The sequence below is a fragment of the Barbatula barbatula genome (assembly GCF_947034865.1).
Source record: "Barbatula barbatula genome assembly, chromosome: 12".
NCBI classification, from domain to species: domain Eukaryota; kingdom Metazoa; phylum Chordata; class Actinopteri; order Cypriniformes; family Nemacheilidae; genus Barbatula; species Barbatula barbatula.
The window spans coordinates 12,745,262-12,767,347 of NC_136775.1; the positions used below are offsets into that span (position 1 = coordinate 12,745,262).

At 38.5% G+C, this 22,086-nt stretch overlaps 1 protein-coding gene across 2 annotated transcripts in view; it reads left to right on the plus strand.

Moving 5' to 3' along the window:
* The first annotated feature begins 3,484 nt into the window (after positions 1 to 3,484).
* Positions 3,485 to 22,086, plus strand: part of grik5 (glutamate receptor, ionotropic, kainate 5) — a 54,254-nt gene continuing 35,652 nt past the window's right edge. For both annotated transcript variants that reach the window (XM_079470394.1, XM_079470395.1), the window contains exons 1-3: positions 3,485 to 3,794; positions 4,000 to 4,090; positions 10,622 to 11,741. The gene's annotated coding sequence lies outside the window, so the exon portion shown is untranslated. The remainder of the gene's footprint in view (positions 3,795 to 3,999; positions 4,091 to 10,621; positions 11,742 to 22,086) is intronic.

The following is a 22,086-nucleotide window of genomic DNA, read 5'->3' on the forward strand; positions in this document are numbered from 1 at the left end:
ATAATGATATTATTATGATGTCTTTTAATGATTTTAAAAGGAAATAAATGATGCTATTAGTTAAATTAATCAAAAATATTGTTTTTGAGAGAAAGTTCACTCACACATAACAATTCCGTCAACATTTACTTTCAAATATGTATAAATTTCTTTCTTGTGATGAAGTCAGAAAGATATTTGGAAGAATGCTTGTAACCAAACAGTTCTTGGCCACCATTGACTACATTAGTAGGGATAATTATAATGGCATTAGTTTGGAAGTGCCCAAGAACTATTTGCTTTCCTATATTCTTTAAAATATATTTTGTGTTCAACAAACAAGGACATTTATACAGATGTGGAACAACTTGAGAGAGAGTAAATGATGGCAGAATTTTTATTTTTGGATGAACTATTCCAAGTTCTGAATAATTACAATATTATGATATGTGTAGAACTAACATGATATAGTTAAAAATCATGTTTTATAATGTCACTGTTATTGACAATCACTGTATGTTGTGGCACACCAAATTGTTTCCAATTCAGATGTCTAATAAATGAAAATGTTAGGTTGGTTTTTAAAATGTGTCCAAAGCCAATTGTTTGCTGGGTTGTTTCCTAACCATTGGTTAAAACAACTCACATAAGTTAATTTAAACCCAGTGGTTGGTTTTGCCCATATTTTAGTTTTGGATTTTTCATGCAGAGACAAGTTTTTCTTAAAAATATATGTGGGGTGAATTCAGGTTGATATGGACATTTATCTTGGAGTCAAAAAGTTTCCCTATCAGCTAGTATTCGCACGTCGTCTTGTTTCTTCATTTCTAAAAACTTGCTGTTATTTCCCTCACAGTGTGTTTGTATAGCATTTTTATTTGTAAAGCTGCTTTGAATCCATGTGTAATTATATACACATACATTGTTCAGTTTTTAAGACAAAAACACAGTTTTCCTTTAGGACAAAAACAGTGGTCACCTTTATTCTTCCCTGCAGAGTTTTCTTTTTAAACCTTGTTCATTCTATAAATATCTGCTCACGAGGAAAAGCCATGAGGCTGAATATTCAGCGATGGGCTGAAACCTGACCTTACAATATACCAGTGAGTACAAACAGTGCCCTGAGTGACGATATAACACACATCTGACCATCATTCCATTTCATCTTCCCATCTCCAAGCTATTACCTTATACAAGCATTCAAACACCAAAAATCTCATCAAACCATAACTTTTGTAATTCACTATGTATTGTGTTTCTGTGTGGTGTGTGTGAGTCCTTACGGATATCCTTTATTTTCCTCCCCTCTCTGCGTCCGTCTCTCTTTGCTGAGGTAGCTGTACCTACTATGACTTTGACAGAGTGTTCCCCTTGTGTGTTGCCCCTCTGTGTATGTGTGTGTGCTATATCCGTACCGCAGTGTGTGTGTGTGTGGAGAGGACATTGCTGCAGTATACATTCATAGTAGGCTTATTATTATTATGAGCTTGTTTGTGTGTAGAAATTATGCCTTGGCCTACATGTTTGTTTGGAAAAGAGATGGATTACACATGCCGATGGAGTTGTGTGTATCATTCATGCTCGTGTGTATTTTTGAAATTGGACTATGTGTGTACAGCGTCCTGTTAAAAGGTTTGTTTCTCCGGTCCAGTCGGGTCTATTTGTCTCCCATTCTCTCGCAAGCACGTTCTCTGTCTGCCGGCCCCTCACGTTTCACTGTTACACCATCTCGCTCGCCGGTTCCCCCTCTGCCCCCCATTTATTGTCGAGGTTGTGTGACTGGAATACTGAGTAGCTAATCATTATTCCAGCAGTGAGGCACGGTGCACAGGATGAATGTCAATGCTCTCTCTCCCACTCTTTCTCTCTTTTCCCATTCCCTCTTTTTCCCTATCCCTACCATGCTTCCTCATCCCTCTTCATGTTCACTCGATCATTCCTCTTCCTTTCGCTTTTCTGCCCGCCTTTCCGCCTCTGTCCCACCTTCCCCTCCCATCCAGTAGCTCCCTCTCTCGCGCTCTCTCTCTCAGCCTTGTACCCTTGGGTTTCTGGTTGTCTTTGTAAAGAATAACAAGGAAGTCCTATGGAAATGAGGGTTAGCTGTATGAATTTGTCACCGGTTACAGGTATACAACGTAGGGTTTAAAATATCCATCATGTCAAGGCAAGATGCGTATTGAAGATTTCAAAGGAGACGTGCGTTGTTGCGGCTGAAGAGCAGAGGAGAGGTGGAGAGATAGCTGTTGAATGCATATTTAGCCATTTCAGGGAAAGGCAGAGCGATGACTCTCCTGTGTGTAGACAAACAGGGCTGCAGTGATGGGAACTCCTGCTTAACAACAGGTGCACATGACAACCCTTAAAGTGATAGTTCAACCCAAATAAAAGAATATCTGTCGTCTTTTATTTACCCTCATGTCATTCAAAACCTGTATGTGAGTATTTATTCTGTTGAACACAAAAGAAGATATTTTGAGAAATGTCTCAGTGGTCTATACAATGGGTGCCAATGGGGGTTCGGTTACGGTTACCAACATTCTTCAGAAATATATTGTGTTCTGCAGGAGAAAGAAAGCCATACAGGTTTGAAATGACAAGAGTGCAAGTAAATGATAAATATTTAAAAAAAAACACATAGCACACAGGGAACGTTGTAAAATATGCGTGGCAGATAATTATGTGTAGCCTATACTTGTGTCAGAACTGTCATTTGAGTACCTCTAAATCAAGAGATTCATAATAAATAAGAGAAAAAATTTAAAATGATAATTTTTGGGTGAACTTAAATTCTGTCATCATTTACTCACCCTCTGGTCATTTCAAACCTGTATAACTTTCTTCTGTAGAACACCCATTCACCTTTTTTTTCAGGTTTTGTGTCCATACAATAGAGGTGAATGGGTGCCGGTGCTGTTCGGTTGAACTATCCTTTTAACTTAACAATATAAATGTAAAATGTTAAACTATTGTATTTGTTAAGTTAACTGAAATCACATTGCTCTTAAAAACAAGTTTACTGAAATCGTATTAACCCTTAAACACAAGTTTACTGATATCACAAAGCCCCTATAAATGCAGTTATTTAATTCCGCTTTGCAAGTATGCTGGTTTGAAAAGAATACATTGAATATAACACAAACCTGTTGTGCTTTTCTTCTCCATCATGCTGTGTGTGTCAGCTGGACAACCTGTAGGACCCTGTTCTGTATATTACAAAATATACATTGTGCTACTAGTATGTGTCCGCACTGTGATGAACGAGTGTCTTCAAAGCACGTCAAAAAATCTGTTTGTGTTTTTTTAATCTGAGAAGATGGTAATCTCAGCGGTGAGGGCTAATATTGGTCTTTGAAAAATGAGGAGAGAGAGAGGAGAAAAAGGGGTGTTAGAAGGAGTAGAGAGAGAGAGAGAGAGAGAGAGACAAGGAACTGATTGGATTGGAAGGAGAGCAGAGGAGGTATGGGGATACAATGAGCTAAGCGAGCGAGAGAGAGAGAGAGCACATGAGGAGGGGAGGGGGTCTGGAGTCAGTGAATGCAGTTTGTTCTGCTGTGCTTTGGAATTACAGCTATGAACATTGTGAGGTACTTAAAACAGAAACCGAAGCAAAGAAGGAAAGATCTGAGGGTGGAAAAGAAAGATTGCATAGCCTCTTGATACTCGACGGTCAAGATCGCGTGAGCGTGCGAGGAGGAAACGCAGGAGGAGAAGAGGAGGCGCACAGAAGGGACTTTACCAGATCTACTCATCTTCAATTCCTGAGATTAGCCTCTGGCCCCCCATCATTGGGGTCATCATTGGAACTGCGTCTCAGGGTGTGTATTTGTGTCTGTGACACATATTCCATTATTTGCTCCATTCATGCTTAATGAACAATGAACCATGCTATTGTGCAGCGATGTCTTGCCTTTGAAACACTGTTTCTGAAAGAGTATGCCTTTGACAGACTGTTTGTGTGTGTGTGTGTGTGTGTGTGTGTGTGTGTGTGTGTGTTGCCGGTGTGTGATTGGTATTCTGTAGACAGTGCACGGTGCTCCAAACAGGCTCTGTTCAGAATGGCTCCACAGAGCAGGGATTGTGTTAACCTGAGGAGGACCATTCTCACACAAGGGTGAGTTTTCAACAGCCTCTCTCTCTTTCTCTCTCGTGCCGTTGGTTTTTCCTCTAACCTCCTATCTAGTTTTATTGGCTTTATCTCTCCATCCGACGTCCGTTGCTATCGCTCTGGATACATTTCTAATTTGCTATTTCATTAGACTTCAGTGCACCAGTGAGATTTTCTCCTCTGTGTTTCTTGATCTCCCCGTTTTTTATTCTCCCTCCATCCTTTAGCCTGAGTCACAGCGTTGGCTGTCTTCTGACACGTTTTGAAAAAACGTGTTAGTACTAGTTTTCGAATTCTCTGCTCCTCCTTGTATTGAAGGCTGAAATATTTCCTGTTGTGCACGTTTTGGCACCGGTGCGGTGTTTGCATGTGTCTGTTTGAGTGTGTTATGTGTGTGGTGGGCACTGTTGCTCAGTGTTAACAGTCAGATCCGGCTCAGAGATCTCTCACATTCAGCTGTGGAACATTTTTTGAGCTTGTGTGTGTACGTTAATCTTGTTTCGCCTACGTTGTGGGAAGCAAATGTGTGCCAACCATCCTTGGAGGAAAACTGCTTCGTAACCACTTACTAAATATGGCTTTTAATGAAAATAAAAAAAGTCCAAAAGGTTGCTGTCAAGGATAAATTCAGAGCTGTGGGATAAAATGTATCATTAGCTCAATGTTATAGCAATAGATACTCTAAAACAGCATGATGGAAAACAAACGTGTGTATGTGTGGTGGGCACTGTTGCTCAGTGTTAACAGTCAGTTCTACCCTCCGTGTTTTCTCCACTTGTGTGTGTGTCAAGAGAACATGGCAGCGCCTCAGATGTGGATTTCTCACATCACATCGATCCAAAATTCGGACCAGTTGTCTCTGTGTCTTCCCACCCGACTTGCACCAGCACCCACGCTCACCCCAGATCTCACCTGCTCACTCTCACACAAGTGATAGTGTGCTAACATGCTAAATGCTCCCGTGGGATCGCACGCGCGTGTGTGCGGTTGACACTATGAGCGTATTGATCGCCAACGGTTGGAGAGCTTGGAAAGGTCACAGTTCGGGCCTGGTCATTTTTTACTGCCCATCCTTAGCCGCATCCCACCCCCACAACCTTATTACTGTGTTTCACAGTTTGTGAGTCAGAGAGTCTCTAGGCCTGTGTGCATGTGTGTGTATAAAGAATGACTTGTCTGTGTTTGGAGAGCGAACGAGAGAGCTGGAGGGATGAGAGGAAGGCTGGTCAGAGGAACAAGAGTATAGAAATGCAGAAGAAAACGGATTTGAGTGAGTTGCTATCCAGAACGACGTAATATCACTGTGTTTCTCTCTCTGTAAGTGTCTCTTTTATTAAGAATTTTCTTATACAAGATAATTTTGTTTATTTTGTTAGTAGCACTTGGACGCAAAGGTCATGGGTTTGATTGTCATGCAACGCAAGCAAAGAGAAAACCAACACTGAATGGACTCACATGAAAGCATCTGCCAAATGCTTGATGTAAATATTATAAGTTAGCAAAGCATTTATATAAAAAGTGCAAAAAAAATAAAGTCACCACCAGTGGGCTGTTTCGGATGGATGCTTGGCTGTTTAGTGTGTTGCTAGGCATTCTGTGTGGTTGCTAGGGTGTTGCTGTGTAATTCCTCTGATGTTCTGGGTGGTAAAAATGGTTCACCTTAACAGAAATTAACCATGTTTTTTTGCGTGGTTAAAGTGTAGTTCCCATGGTTTTTTGGTACATTGATTACTGTTGGTCAAATCACAGTTTTACCATAGTGACAACGCTGTAAAAAAGTTACTGTAATTTCAGCTGCCTTACATTTTTTAATTGAGTCAAATTAGCTGTTCAATCTCAGTTCAATAAAATTTAAGTTTAATTGACTCATAAACCTTAAAACATTTATTGAAGCAGTTTTTTTACATTGTTTACATTGTTTTAACTATGTTTTTTTCGTGGTTTTCAAAAGCATGGTTATTGTATGCTAACCAAGATTTTACTACAGATACCATGTTTTTTTGGGTTAAACTAGTTTTTTAACCGTGGTTATTATCATAAGGGATATATTCTACTCACTACAAACGGCTTGGGTTCATCCTCCAATGTAAATATGCGGGATTTATTACCAGCTGAAAATCATTAAGTCTCTTGGAAAATGAACAACAAGCCACACAATGTAAAGTATTATTCATGTCCATAGCCAATGGTGTGGGATGAGATGCGCATCACAATTAAATATTTGCCCATGTTAACTATAAGCAGGGACCATGTTGCTTGCCAATAATATTGCCAACAATAACAATATACAAAACATCATAAAATAACACACAATCATATAAAATAGAATAAGAAAAACTTTCATGAAATCAAGCGTACAGTATAGCATTAGTTCTGGCAGGTCACGTGAGTCAAGCCCGCATCAGCTGATCCTCTTCTTCCTATAGAAATATGTTGCAATCACAGCTTCCATTTAAGTTTTATTCAGCTAACAGCAGCTTATTGTGTTGCTCAGGAGCAAATTACCCTCCTCCATCCCCAGCTCCACTTCACATTTTCAATTGGGACTCGACTGTTGTTATTCCTTTTTACAGTCTCAATTACTTTACATTATTCGTTATACTTAAATGTCATTAAGAAATAATGGCATCTGCTTGTTCAGTTAACCCTAAGGGGGTTATCGCTGCATTTTTTTGTTCATAACAGAACCATACCGCCAATCAAATATGTATGCTAATTGTCAATCATTTTTAACGGGAGTGAACCTGACAGAAATAAACGTTCAACAAGACATTAATGTACATAAAAATGTTTATATTGTACAGAATATAGCAGTAATTGGTTCATATGAATTTTGCTGTTACAGATGCATAACTCCCCCAGATGTTTTTCGGTCTCTTCACCTCTCTATATCTGCCAATCACTATATCTTGCTCTTTCACTACACCACTCTATATCTCTCAATGTTTTTCTCACTCTGTTTATACACCTTTCAATATCTCTATTACTGTTTCACTTTCTGTAGATCTCACTCTGTCTCTGCCCTGCTCTATATCTGCTTAAGTCTTTTATTCATATCCCACATTGTTTCAGAGCATCTATGCAGAACATCATACTGTACTGTCTTAATTGTCTGAGAGTCCCTGTTGAGTAAATTAGCAAAACTTCCTTAATGCCTTAATGTTTTTGTCTTCAGACCCGCAGTGAGCAAGCCAAGGGCATATATATCTTTATCTCACTCTGTCTCCCTTTTCAATTAGGATTCAAGTGCTCTTCAAAGTGCATTTGCATTCCCAAAGCATTTACATACAATATACAAATAAAGCAGTCAAAACAACTTTAATCAGTAATGAATACAAAAATTATTTTCAGAAAGATAAACGGATGATGTTTTTAACAACAAAAGCCAAGGAGAGCAAAAGTAGAAATGTGATGCGGTTTGTTCATTAATGTCCCTCATGTTGTGACAGGAATACAGCAGTCTGCTTATTTCACAATAAGAATTTGGCATTGTGTCAAATGTTTCATTTAATAATTACACTTTTCCCAGATTTGCTATTTTGTTTCTTTTGTTTTGATCACACCGTGGACCCATTCTCTTCCTGTGGTAGCCATGTTTTTGTCTGCCTGTTTCTGTGGTAAGCTTGTGTCCATTGAGTGAAAGTGTTTGGTCTACTATCGTTGAAATAGGGGTCAGCTGATGTTTTGCAAGGCTTTGTGTGATTTAGTGAAATAGTGGTGTTTTACATCATTGCAAAAAAGAGCGATTTAAATATTTCCTGCAACAAAATTATGAATGTTACAGGGAGTTGTTGTTAAAGAGACAGTTATCCGAAAATGAAAATTCTGTCATCATTGACTCACCCTCGAGTCATTTCAAATCGGTGTAAATTTCTTTGTTCTGATGACCAAAGACAAAGATATTTGGAAGAATGCTGAACCTAACCAAACAGTTCTTGGCCACCATTGACCATCATAGTAGGGACAATTACAATGGTAGTCCAAAGTGCCTCAGAATTGTTTGCTTCCCAACATTCTTCAAAATATCTTCTTTTGTGTTCAACAGAACAAAGACATTTATACATGATTTGGAACAACTTGATGGGTGAGGGTGAGTGATGATGACAGAAATGTAATTTTTGGGTGAACCGTTCCTTTAATGGCGTAGAAGGCCCTGCGATCTTTATTTCTCAGTTCAATCACTGTTGATGTGATATATTATTATAATATTTCTTATATGAACATGTGTTGTGTTCTCTGGTATCTTGATCTTTTCTAGAAAGTAATTTCTATATCTCTATAGAAGGTGTCTCTACACCTCTCTCCCACTGTTTCTCCCACTGTTGCTTTTTGTCAAACCGAACATGTATTTTAAAGACGGTCCTTTTTAATGTCCCATTGTCCCTGTCCTCATCTCACATCAGTCTTTTTTTCTCCCCTCACCCTGCTCCTCCCTGTTCATTTCGGTTCAGCTGATGAGAGAGGCACCCTCATTATCAAAGCATGACACGGAAAATTGTATGGAAATAAGAACCGTGATAGGAGAGCTCCACCTCTGAGATTCACCTTTAATTACCTGCTCCTGTCATATTTATAGAACAGTCCATTTGAGCCCAGAGGGTGACAACAGATGAGCTCTCTTTATGTGACATTACCAGCCACAATTAGTCAATCAGACCATGGGCGGTCCACCAGTACATGTCGGGCTAATGTAGATTCATGTCCCGTTTTTAGTTTTCATTGCTTTTTGATTGTACAGTTTTCAAGCTAAAAAGATACACTATTCGCTTTAACTTAAATTATTTTCAAGTTAATAATATTACGTTATATTTGTATGATTTTACATTATACTAGGCAATTTATTGGTACCAAGCAGTTTAACTTTCATTAAGTATCGAAAATAACAACAACAATACAGTGACATGCATATTCCATGTTTTTTTATTAATTGCTCCTAACTGTCGTTCAGCTATTAGTATTAATTCTCATTAGTCATTGAATGTTTGGTAAACACTGCAAATGTAATGAAGGCGGCAGACACAGACGAGCACCTTTAATTTAACCCAGCAGAGCGCCACTAAAAACTGGCTCACTCACAGATCATTATTGCAAGTCACTTCAAGTTCATTTAGATTCGGATGTATGCAAAATTGGTGATGTCGGTGTGGCTTATTGGTTTACTTTTTAATTACTCTGCCTGTTCCTACTGGTTTGTATTCGATTCAGAGTGATTCTGGATTGGTTTCTAATACAAGAAATATCTCATCAGACACTCACATTTCGTAACATTTGTTTTTTGTCATAAACAAGTCTTATATAATTTACAATGCACCTACATACTGTACATTTATAGGTGCCACAATAAATTGATAGTGGCAATAAAAAAGCGTACGACCATTATAATCAAAGCATGACACAGAAAATTATATGGAAATAAGGATTGTATTATAAGCGCTTTAGGGATATATACAGTGTATTCATTAACATTTACATTGTCATTTAGCAAAGGTTTTTATCCAAAGCGACTTACAAAGAGTTCAGGGAGTATTATTCATCTTGCAAGATAAATTCATCAATTTATTCATTCAAAATATTCTTCATGCAAAGTGGTCTACATATATATATATATATATATATATGTGTGTGTGTGTGTGGTCTATAAATATAAATATATATATATATATATATAACATATTAGATGTATGAGAAGTTAATTTGAACAACGGATCAACAGATCAGTTTGGTTAATAATAATAATAGGAATCCACAATAATAAACATGATTTTAGACATTTGTAAATGTAAACATGAAATTAGATTTTTTTTTCTTCTAAATTAACTCTTCATATATTCATTAGTAATATAGAAATAGTGCCACAATCTATTACTATAGTGTTGATGCTACACACATGAATATATAGTAATTTATTCATTGCCAATTTCTTATTGACACATGTGGTGTTGTTAAACTGCCACAGAGGTTGCAAGCTCTGCCTCTCTACTCATACATATACATACATATTTTGAGTACAATTCATTGGCCAAAAAAGAGAAAACACAAAATAAACTAAATTAAAGATAGATTTGACTGAAACTATTATTCTTTAACATTTAATTTCACCTCTGTTGTGAATAACAGAATATTTGCGTAGTGACAGCCTCATTATTGTTCAATTAAACCAGTGCTGTGTTTTGATTTTGATATTGATTATGGTTTCTTGGAATTGTCATATGGCACATTAGTACATTCTTTTAATAGAATTACATTGATTTTATTGAAAGAATATGGTTTTGTACATTAGTGTTATGCGCTGGAGACATGATTCTAATGTAAACACATTAAAGTCACAAGGGAAGTACTATAATAAAATAGCTTTCTTAATTTAAAAGAGATGGTGTTTTCTCGGTCATTGTTATATAGGTCGTTTTCATACAAAATAAAAATATATCTTCCTGATAGTATAATGGTTGAGATGTCAGTTGTGATTGTTTGCATGTGTTTTACAGTAAATATTTCACATAAAGCACCATTAATCCTTAATATTTCTCTTTTCCTAAGGTCTTAAGCGACTCAAGGACACGAGACTGAGCAGATGAGGAAATTTCCTCTGCAGTGTCAGATGTGACCACCCTCCTCTCCCCAGCGTCAGCTGCAGCTCTGTTTGCTTCCCTGGACCCCGGAGCAGACATAACTCGACACACCTCCATACTAGAGGGGCCATTCTGAGGTAGAGAGGGAGGCGTCTGATGTGCCAAAACTCCTTCTTGAACTCCTGAGAGGAGCCGTGGGATTTGAATGGATAGCAGGATTGATGAGAGATTGTGAGCCGCTCTCCACATCTCCACCCTGGCTCCTTAATCAATTCCTCATCTCAGACTCTTGAAGTCCGCTTATGCTGGATGACTTTCTGGTATTAGGCCAAAAAAATCTTACATCGTTCACCATATATTCAACCAGTCTCTCTCCCGTTAAATGTGGCAGGTGTTCTGGACCACGAGGAACGATTTACAGAGAACCAAGAGCAATAACATGTAATATAAAGCGAGGTGGTGCTGAAGAGAAGAGCAGACTTATTTGGGCATTTATGTGCATGTATGAGAGACTCGGAAGGCTGGTACAGCAATGGGTGAGGCCTTGTGCCGAGGGTTGACGGGAAGAGGCAGCTAGACATCGCTGGACGGACATGTGTGTGTGTGGAAGAGTGTATTTGGGTGTGAATGTGTGTGAGAGTTTGTTTGTGTGATTGCCTCTTATAGCTGGCTATTATTGCTGTTCTCTCCTGTGTTTGTGTTGGAGCCGGCAGGTCAACATTATAAGAGAGAGAGGCAGGACGAGAGCCACAGAAACAAATATTTGAGTGACACTTCTGCTTTTTGTCACTGTATTTTTGGCATTGTGTCCGGGTGTACTTTTCTCTCTGAGAGCTTAAGCTTTATAAAAACACACTACTTTTGACCCATCAAAATGGATTATTATAAGAATCACTGCTTGTGAAGGGCTCTCAGATGGATCATAGCTGTGCAGAATTCCTTCTCCGCTGAGACTCTCCACACCACTCCATTTCTGTGACTTTCAACGTGTCATTCTGGGAGACGTCTACAAATCCGTAGGGGACTGCATTCACCGGTTACCACGGCGATTCATGGCACCCCGTTCCTGACAAGGTCTGCTTAATTCGGTGAGTGTTGTTATTTCACTCTGTGTGAGTGTGTGATGATGTTTGCGTGCATGAGTGCGCATTTGGAATGAATCTGTAACAGTTGTTTGGGCCTAAAAGGCTTTAAGCTTGTTTGTTTTGCTGGTCATATAACCTGCTATGCTAGAAGGAGCTTGATGTGAACATGTGTTATTATTTTGCGGATGTTTTTGAGGTGCCCACCTCACTTTGTTGCTGCTCATTAAATGAAATTCCACATGTGTGTTTTCTTGTGTAACCTTCATAGTGTAACTCCCTCTGTCACCTGAAACTGAATAGATACATGACCTTAGACAGCCCAGTGAACTATGAATAACATCACCACACACTCCCACCTTACACACTTCCCACGGTGCTCAGTAGGCCTGAATATCCTCTTCTGAGTAAATGGAGCGCATTTGTGTGGTTTAGTAGGCAGGCATGTAATAGGGCTGTTTGAGCTACATTTGACGTGTGAGAATTTAGCAAAAGTATTGAGTCACCAAAGGTCACCATAAATGAACATTATTTTGTTATTTATTTACGCCTATGTATTCCATACCCACGTGATGGTATTGTTTCTGTGAAACAAATTAGATTTGATTTAGTTTATAGTGAAATGTGATAAAAAATGATGTGAAAAATATACAAGACATAGTTTTGAGGTCTTGCATGAGGGTCTCAAAGGTCTTCATCACATCTTCAAGCCTTATTTTGGCATCATGGTGGTTTAACAGACATGGTCGCTAGACGAACTTACGAAATAAAATAAAGGACTTTTTTGGTTCTAAATACTCAGTTTTTAAAAATGTTCAAAAATCATGTTTTCTTATTGTGCATTCCAATTAATATCAATATAACTGTACAATAAAAACATGAGATAATACAAAATATATATCTCATTTTGGAAGCAAACTCTTCATATATATATAAATTTAGTTATACTGTATATATATTTTAAAAGTTTATTATTAGTTTGGAGGAGAGCATGGTAAAGTTTTGACAAAAGCAAAGATCTGCATCAAATTCTGTAGATGTTAAAGGTCCAACGTGTCATTTTTTGGAGGATCTATTGACAGAAATGCAATATAATATGCATAACTATGTCTTCAGAGGTGTAAAATACCTTACATAACGAAGCATTATGTTTTCATCACCCTAGAATGAGCTATTTCTACACCGCGGGTCCACCTTACATGGAATTCTCAATGTTGTTCCTACAGTATGCCTTATGCCAGCGACTGTGTCTCTGTGTGCTGCCAGTCTCTAGCTACGAGGTCTTTAGAAGGCGTTCCTAGCTTTGGTTGTCCTAAAAACATTTATAAATTCTGCAGTAACAGACTAGAGGCTGCTGAAATGAGTTCTGCTGCTGTACTCCTATTGGTAGTCACTCCCGAAAGTTGCTCATCATTTGCATTGAGTTGATCAAATCTCAACTTTGTTGAGTCTCTAGACACGCCCACTTCCTGCAGGCAACGGTCACTGCTGCTCGTGTCGCTGGATGTCACTAGGCTACCATTGAAATGAATGACATCGCCTCACTTTGTCGCTGGGTGTCGCTTGCGGTCTGACAGGGTGTAAACGGAACATTCTTCCTAACTCGGTCCGGTCAATCACATCTCTCACAACATTCAAAAAACTACTTAAAATCCATCTCTTCTGTGAATACTTGACAGACAAATGAGAAAAAAACCCTCTCTCTTTCTCTCAACAGTTATTGGTCTGGCATTTGTAGTAACTTTGAATCAGCAACTATTGTATTATTGCTCCTGTATGACATATTGCTTATTTCTCCCTGAACTCTCTGTAAGTCGCTTTGGATAAAAGCGTCGGCTAAATGAATAAATGTAAATGTAAGAAAATGAGTGTGCCTTTTGTAATTGAATAGCAGCGATCATCATTTTGTCCTGTCCCCTGCCTTGTGTTTATTGAGAGTAAAGACAGTGTTTTGGCTCCATCAAAACTCTAGACGCCAGTGCATATATATGCATATTTTCTGGCTTTTTAAATATTTTTTATGTTTGGTTGAGATTGCTGGCACATGTACATGGTCTGAATGCACAAAGCAGTTTCTTGTGGATTTCCACACTTCTTTGACATCAGCCTCCACTGTTGCCATGGTACTGGACTATTGTTACTTTCTGTCTCAGCTACGGATATTGGGAGAGGCGTTTGTGTCCAAAAGCATTACGAGAGTTTAGGGCTAGACTTTACGAATGAAACCTTTAACAATAAACTTTCTCAGATTTGTTAAGAAGAGGATACAGCTCCTTTATACCCTCATTCCTCTCTGGTATCAAGCTGCCACTTGTTATTTGTGAGGTCACATTCTTCACACATGGCTCAGTGGATGCTCAGAGATATATAATACGGAGGGGAAATCATGCTGGTCTCATCAGACATCGTACAGATAGAGAAGATGAATGGAAATGATATCGGTTGCCTACTTGGAATAAACAACAAAGCTGTTAGGCTTTAGCGGTCTGCCTTTGAGGGCCTGCCTGAAGGATACATTTCTGTGTAATTGTGCCAAAAAGAAACATATCAGATTCCGTGAGAATATCAGTCAGGAAATAACATGATTTATTTTCGCCCGTCTGGAGAACTTCCTGCAAAGTAATATTCAGTGAAATTGGGAAAGGCCATCTGAGGAAATCAAACTGTGATTGTTGCACAAGAGGACATGAGGTGGGTTCAACAGCAAGGATGAAAAAGCAGCTTTATTATAATGTCAGAGGGATTCCAGGCGGAGCTGGTTTGGCAGCGGTGAATAGAGTGAGGATCACTGGATCTTCAATGAATGGAGCTTAGCCTTGTTTGAGCTTATGTTGGTTCACTTCACTTCTCGTCTCTTCTTCTTTCGTCCTTGTGTCTCATCTTTTCCTCTTCTCGTCTTTTCTTGGTATTTGGTATCTGTTGGTTCTTACAGGTTTGTGTAAAACGGATTTTCCACGTTATTCCGGCATGATTCGAAAAGGTTTCATCTTCTGGGCCTCAAAGGAAGTGAGGAAATCTGTGGTCTCAATATGATCTCAAACTTGCATCGTGCAGAATTGCGTACAATTCACAAGCTCTCAGAATTAAAATTGCAGCATGCAATATTGTGCACTGGATAGAAGGAATTAAATGACCTCACCAAAAGCCAGCATCACAAATATGACATCAGTTCCAGTTCATTGGTCCACTGTCAGCGGGATCGAATGTATTGATCTGAAATAAGAGCATGTCAGGTGTATATGTGTGTGAGTTTGGGTGTGTGCACGAAGGACATTTAAAAACAAGGGCTCTGTGTTTTTTTAAAGACACCGGGGAATGTTTTTTAATGTCCGTATATCACAGTGTGTACTTGGGTTGGTATTCCGGTGAGTGCATGCAAGTATTTAAAATGCAATGAATGGTGTGACGTGCAGGTGGCATATTTACTAGTTTCTAGTGCATTAGTTTTTGCTGAGTGAAGCACTAAACAAACTCCAGCTTTAAAGGATGAGTATACCATGAATAACATCTGAAATTTGCAAAAAATGCAGGCACAAAAAAAGAAAAAGAAATGTAGAGAATAAATGACATGGTTTTAAACTAATAATAAACTGACAATCAGAAGAAATGCTGCTACTCCATTATTTCTTACCACAGTGTCAGGACCATTTTTATTATATTGCAATTTGTCCGTCTTAATGTTTCAGACAGTTTAGTGCTCTCTGAAAAATTCTGATTCATAAGTGAACTGTTCTGCTTGTGTGAATGTTAACACTCACGGTATTCATTAAAGCTCTTTTGCTTTGTTAAAGCGATGAACAAGCTTAGCGGGGTGTCTACAGCAGCCCGCAACAAATGCTTGTTTGCACTGATGGAATGAAGTGCCCCCCTGAGTGAAATCAATCAATTCACTTTTCTTCATTTAGCAGTCACTTCCATCAAAATGACTTACTAATCAGAAAGGTGTAATCTGATTGTTGTATGGATTCTTTGATGCTGTCTGTTTGTTTTACTTGATCTGTTTTCGGTAGTTCAATATTTCTTGGTTTGCCTTTGTACCATATGACATCAGAATAATATTGACATGATACTGAACATATTGAAACGTTAGAAAAATGTCAGAAAGCTAACAATAGCATCTGTTTATTACAACATCCTATTTTTAGCCAGAGCAGAAAGATAAATATTTAAAAGTTGTGTAGCTTGCAACTCTGAAAAATGGTAACATTGAAAAAAACATGGTCAGTTTTCGTAAGGGATGTTTGTGGGATTTACTCTTATAATGATAACATGGACTGGTACAAAGTAGAAATAATGGACTACTAAAATTAAACCATGGTGTAAAAGTGAACTATAAAATTACTCATCTGTAGACTTTAAGTCACAACATCAGTTCAGTTGCTGAGAGTGGGTTGATCTGATTCAGAAAAGGCAATAAAACCTCAGTTGAGCCATGTCCACAAACTGGATCATTTAGCCATAAGCCTTTAATATGTAAGTCTGTATGTGCCTCACTCAGAAGTCCAGGGTGCACTTCATATAAACTAAAATAGAAACATTCTGAATTGCATAAATTGCCTTCAAGTGAATTACAGTAAAATAAATTGCTGACTTTTTACATAAAACCATGAGGAAAAAACTTGACTGTCACTCCAACCGTTTCCAAGAGAAATTTCTAGAAGGTAGAAAAAGGCAAAGGAAAACGGCTGGATCTTTTTTTAAGCTTTCTTCGTGACAGTAATGATAGCCCTTTACCCCCTCAAGAAAAAAATCTAATATTGAAGAGAAAAATACAGTTCTGAATCATAGTAATGCTTTTGAAGTGCTTTTCCTTTGAGAAAATACATTGGTCACCCTCTGCTTTTCATTTCGTTTAGAACTTGGCCAATCAGGTGTGTCACAATTAAAATCAATCTTCCATTAAGAACAAGTGGCTGTGTCTGTCTGAAGCTTCTACCTGTGGGCCCTCATTTCAGCTCGGCTCTGAAAAAGATCCATCTTTATTAGTCCTTCACACTACAAAATCAATGGAAACCCTCTTTCATAAGGGAACTGACTATGGGCAGACTCGGGTTCTCACGCCTCTGCACTTTAAGGCCTTACCTATATCAGCCTGAAAACTCACTTTATACAAGTAGAGTGGTTAGAATAGAGGTCTAAGAAAGTGCTGAAAATGGTTAGAAAAGCTTATGAAATGCAGGTTATTGGACAGTACGGAGAGGTTTTATAGGATTTAAACCTTGCTCACGCCAAGATTTTATCACTGGAGTAGCGTCCCTGCCACTCAATGCCCTTAGTTTGGCCATCGCGAATGAGGTGTATTGCCGGTAAAAATACAATATCATTCTATTTGGACGGCGAGTTTGTTTTTTGGCACTTTGCATTCTGCCGGGGAAATGTGTTTGTGTATAAATTCCAGCGGTGGCTAATATATCATATCACAAACACGATGAACGATTAGCAATGCACAAACCAAACTCACACAGCCAACAATTTCTTACACGGTTTTACAAGCATCAGTGTTTCATTATATACATGCATGGGAAAGAATAAATCTCAGAGAACGGTGAAATGACTGACAGAAACATGAGCTCTTATGTCCTAAACCTTATGTCACAGGGGCAAAGACAAATCATGATAAAACATATTTATTAGATTGTAGGAATTCACACGAATGAGCCACCTCATGAAATAGGTAGCCTACGAATTCCCATCCGATTGCGTCGATATATATTTGTACATGAAAGACAGCACGTTTTAAAATATGTAACAGTCAATTGAAAGTCGGCTGTGGGAATTTGTGTCTATAAATACGAATCGGTAGATCACATTTCGTGACAATGTCAGTACTTCTGGTGAGACTGTGTTGGACATTTTCTTCAACTGTTGGGTCTATCCATATTTTACCCAAATATGACACATTACAGCTTTTACTGATTAACAGTTTTATTGATTCTCAAACTCCTCTCTTGCTAAAAGTTACTAGTAACATTAATGCTTAAATGTTATCACAATGTTCGTAATATTAGTGTTATTTTGTTACTAAATGTATTTTTAAGAATTATTTAAGCAATAATGTATGTGTTTAAAGTCCAAATCTGTGGTCTGTTAATAAAGTTAAATCGGTTAAATGGTGTCTGTTTAAAAATGATCTTGGATGTTTTCAGAGATGTGAGCTCCACGCAACCACAGAGTGCTCTGCGCTCATGTATACCGCTAAACGCAGCCTCATCTCGAAATCCACCTCCGGCTCTGATGTCTGATATGTGTAGAGGTTAAACATGATATATAATTCATTTATGTCTAACGGTCAGTTTCGGCCTTATAAATCTGTTATTTGTACCTGGTCAAATAGTTTTGACTGAGGGCAAAGGTAAGTATCATAACTTCATATTTTTTATTTAACTTTTTATTGAAGCGCTTCCTTGTGCTTTTGACTAAATTATTTGTTTTTAAATTACGTATTGAACAAACATCTTATAGGTTCTAATAAGGGATTGTGTTTTATATCATATTTCATCTGATTATTCTAACTGTTATCTAATAAGAGTAGGCATATGTTGCCTAAATATCGTATGACTATTTTAAAAAGGGAAAGGGCAGGAAGCACTGTTGTGTTTTATATATCATTCAATTTCATATTAGTCAGTTCAAATATAAATTTACATGGAAATAAATATGAACTGGGATTGACATAGAGGGTTCTGCTTCCAGCCAGTGGAAACGCGAGCCGGTTCTGAATGGTGCCATCCTTGACTGAGAACCGGCTCCAGCTCCAGTACCAGCCCCAGCCCCAGTGGAAAAGCAGTATGTATGGGCCCTATTGCCTCTTTCTTTTGACTCTACTGTATATCACTGAAAATCACAGTCTCAATAAAAATGAATGACTTGTTGCTTTGTTGTTGCAATACACGCTAGGCTTTAGAAAAATAGTAAGTTCCATGGTGTTGTCACAGTCTAATGCCTAAATTGCAAAAGCTGACTTTCTTAACCAGACAAAGAGTCCAATGTTGGGTCACTCAGCTCCCATTGTTGACCAAAGCAATCTGTCTCATCTCAATAGACGTCAAGAGTAAATCTCAGGACCCCACAAACAGAACATACCCTCTCTGCACATCCCAAAAGCCCCACTGTAAATCTGTCTTTTTCACAATTGCAGGTGTCATACAGAGAGAAAATATTACCCTAGTCAGATCTTGATTATGGCTCATGAGCGTGCCACAGTTACCACCATAGACTCGTTCTATTGAAAAACAATGAGAGAGTTGATACAACTATCTGTGCCGTTGTGTTTTAGCCCTGTAGGAGCAGGAGTAATTTACAGGTTCTGCAAGCATGGCCCCAGGGAGCTTCTGACTGGACAGTGCATTGAAGTGCCTCGCATTGGCGTCTAATCCATAAACATGAGCTGTGTTTGCTTTCAAGTAAATCAGCGGGAGAAATGGGCCCATGTTCTGAGGTGTTTGCCGCTGTGCCGACGTTTGCCAGTACATGTTCCATTTGATGGCCAAAGGTCGCAGTGTTGCCTCTAATAATGTCATTTTCCCCAAAGAGAACAGAATTATCTCCATACTTGGCACGGCTTCGGCTGCTCTTGACTAAATGTCAACCGAGTTGAACCGCATTACGGTTTTTCCCACTCTACAATCTCCTCGCAAGGTCAGGGAAGACTGTCTTCTTATAATGAAGTCTCCTTGAGATGAAATAAGCTCACATGTTGTACTCGCCATCGTTAATCTACTTCACACCCTTGTTTCATTTTCTCTCCGGCTTTAAAGTGTACAGTAGTTCTTATGCTTGGACCTGTACGCTCCACTGAAAGTCATATAACTCAACAAGCCCTGTTTTTTGATAGACAATGTGTATCCATTCATGTGTATGTTGTGCACGCGTCTTACTGGCTGTCAAATTACTCTAGCAGTTAAACATTCTGGGCGACGTCACAAACATTTGAGTCAAGTCGTTCTGAACACCATGTTATGATGCTTCCCCCTCAGGTTAATAAGCAGGTTGTGGCGTTCACAGTATGCTGTTGTTTGATTGCAAACAGCTGGATGCCTCGCCATTGCGAGTGGACCTCCATCATCGATTGACATTCGTCACCCGGCGAGTCAGAGACAGCTGCCATGCCACGCCATGGATACGGCCGCAGGGTTTGACAATCCGAGTTAAGTGGTGCAAATGTGTAAGGTGGCGACTGTCACCACGAGTCTGGTCTTTAATTAGCCTCGCCCATCAGCGTGTGCCCGCGCTGAATTATTTATCCTTGTGAGATTCATTTAAATGACACGGAGAGGGCAGTGACTGCATCTGTGGGCATGGTGAGGTTATCCTCTACCTAGTATTTGCTGCGGCCTGATCCTTTGGTGTGTCACTTTGTCCCTTTTTACACACGTCAGAGTTTCGTTTCATTTGGGTGAATGTATCCGTGAATGTGGCATTTGGACAGATTTAGTCATTATAAAGCTTGTTTTGAGGGGTTACAGTGTGAGTCTGTGTAAATATGTCTTATAGTCTGAAAGATTTGTGATCTTTATTTTAAATCTTTCAAGGGTCTTAATGTCTTTAAGGGGATACAGTTCTGCACTAATACTGCATATACAGTATATCTCTAATATAACATCTGATTATAAACTCATCCCTACCTCTTTGTGCTCTAATTTAAGTCTTCAACTCTACTGTTTTCTCCCCTCCAGCTCTCTCGTACACACTCATCTCCCCTCATCACATGCCTCAGCTACCATTATTATCTTACCTTTTTTCCTTCCCTTCAACTTCGAAACCCCCCTGCACGCACCAAAACATTATATCTGTTATACTTGCACACTGAAGAGAAGATTCAGTACATTGAGCAGAAACATTTTCTACATTTAATGACTTAGTTAACTTGAAAACATTAAGCATTTAAAGTATTAGTCAAGTCAAGCATATTAATGCTCTTATTTATTTTAAATAATATTTTAAGATTTTTTATTGTATAGTTGCTTGTACAGATATAAATCCGCTGAAAAAAAGAGACCATTTCGAAATTATTTTCAGTTTTTATGAATTAACTATGTGTTTAGGTAAAATGCTAATTTTAGTTTTATTCTTTGAACCACCAAAAATATTGAAAACCTCCCACGAAAATGTTACACCTAAATCACAAAACGTGTGTACGCCGCGTGCGCAAGTTTTATAATTTGCATAAAACACACCCAGTTCATCTACATATTAGGGCTTTCCGCCTAACCTTGCTTTTGACATCTGTCGCCACTTAAGACAAAGATACTCCAAGTAACCTCCTACAGAAGCGCTCTCGCTTCCCAGTGTGCTGTCCTCAAATTCAGATCATACACAATAAAACACCTTTTATACAGTCATGCAGGTTGCAGAGTTCTTGTTAGCCGGCTGTAAAAGCGCGGTTAGTCAGAGATACCTCGCAGCTCGAGCTATAGTCTAACGCAGCTTTTCTTATTCTTTCACTGTGTATGATTAAATACTTTTAAAATAAAATATACATCTATTTATATATAGAATTTAAAATACATAACTATTATCCTGAGATGAAACATGCGTTTTGTCATTTTGTCTGAGAGAGCGAGAGAGCGATTTTTGCGTACGTGTGCTTTCAACTGTTGCTTTATTTTCTCTTATATTTAGGATAAAGTTCTGTACGAAAGTTTTTGTGAATCATGATTTGTTTGTGAGAGCGTTTGTGCACAGGTTTCATGCACACATTTGTGCGTACACATTCTTAGTGAATGAGACCCATTGATTCTTATTTGCATTTATTTGCAGAAAATGAAAACTGGTCAACATAACAGAAAAGATGCTCTGTAAGTTTTTTAGAATTCAAATACTGCAAAGAAAACAAGTTCATGTTCACTTTTAAGCATTACAACTTTGTATTTAGGAAAACATAAAAATTTTGTCATTTATCAGACACTTTAATCCAAATCTACTATTTTTTAGTAGAAAAGAGATCGGTTCAGTCAGAACTGATCAGTCAGGTGCTGACAGAAGAAATGTGTTTTCAGGCGATTCTTAAAGATTGCTACAGAATATGCTGATCTTGTAGCAGCGGGCAAATCCTTCCACAAATGTGGAACCTATCCAGAGAAGGTACGTGAGACAGATTTTTTTTACACTTTTGAGATGGCACTACAAGACGTCGTTTGTTTGCAGATCGCAGGGATCTGGAGGGTACATTAATCTGCATTGACGGGTGAAGATAAGGGGGTGCTGACCCAGTGGTGGTCTTGTGGCCCAAAAGCAGAGCCTTGAATTTGATGCAAGCGACTAGGGAACCAATATAACTTACTGAAGAGAGGAGTGACGTGTGCTCATCTGTAGAGGTTCGGTTGTGCAAGCTGGAAATACGTTGTTTTTG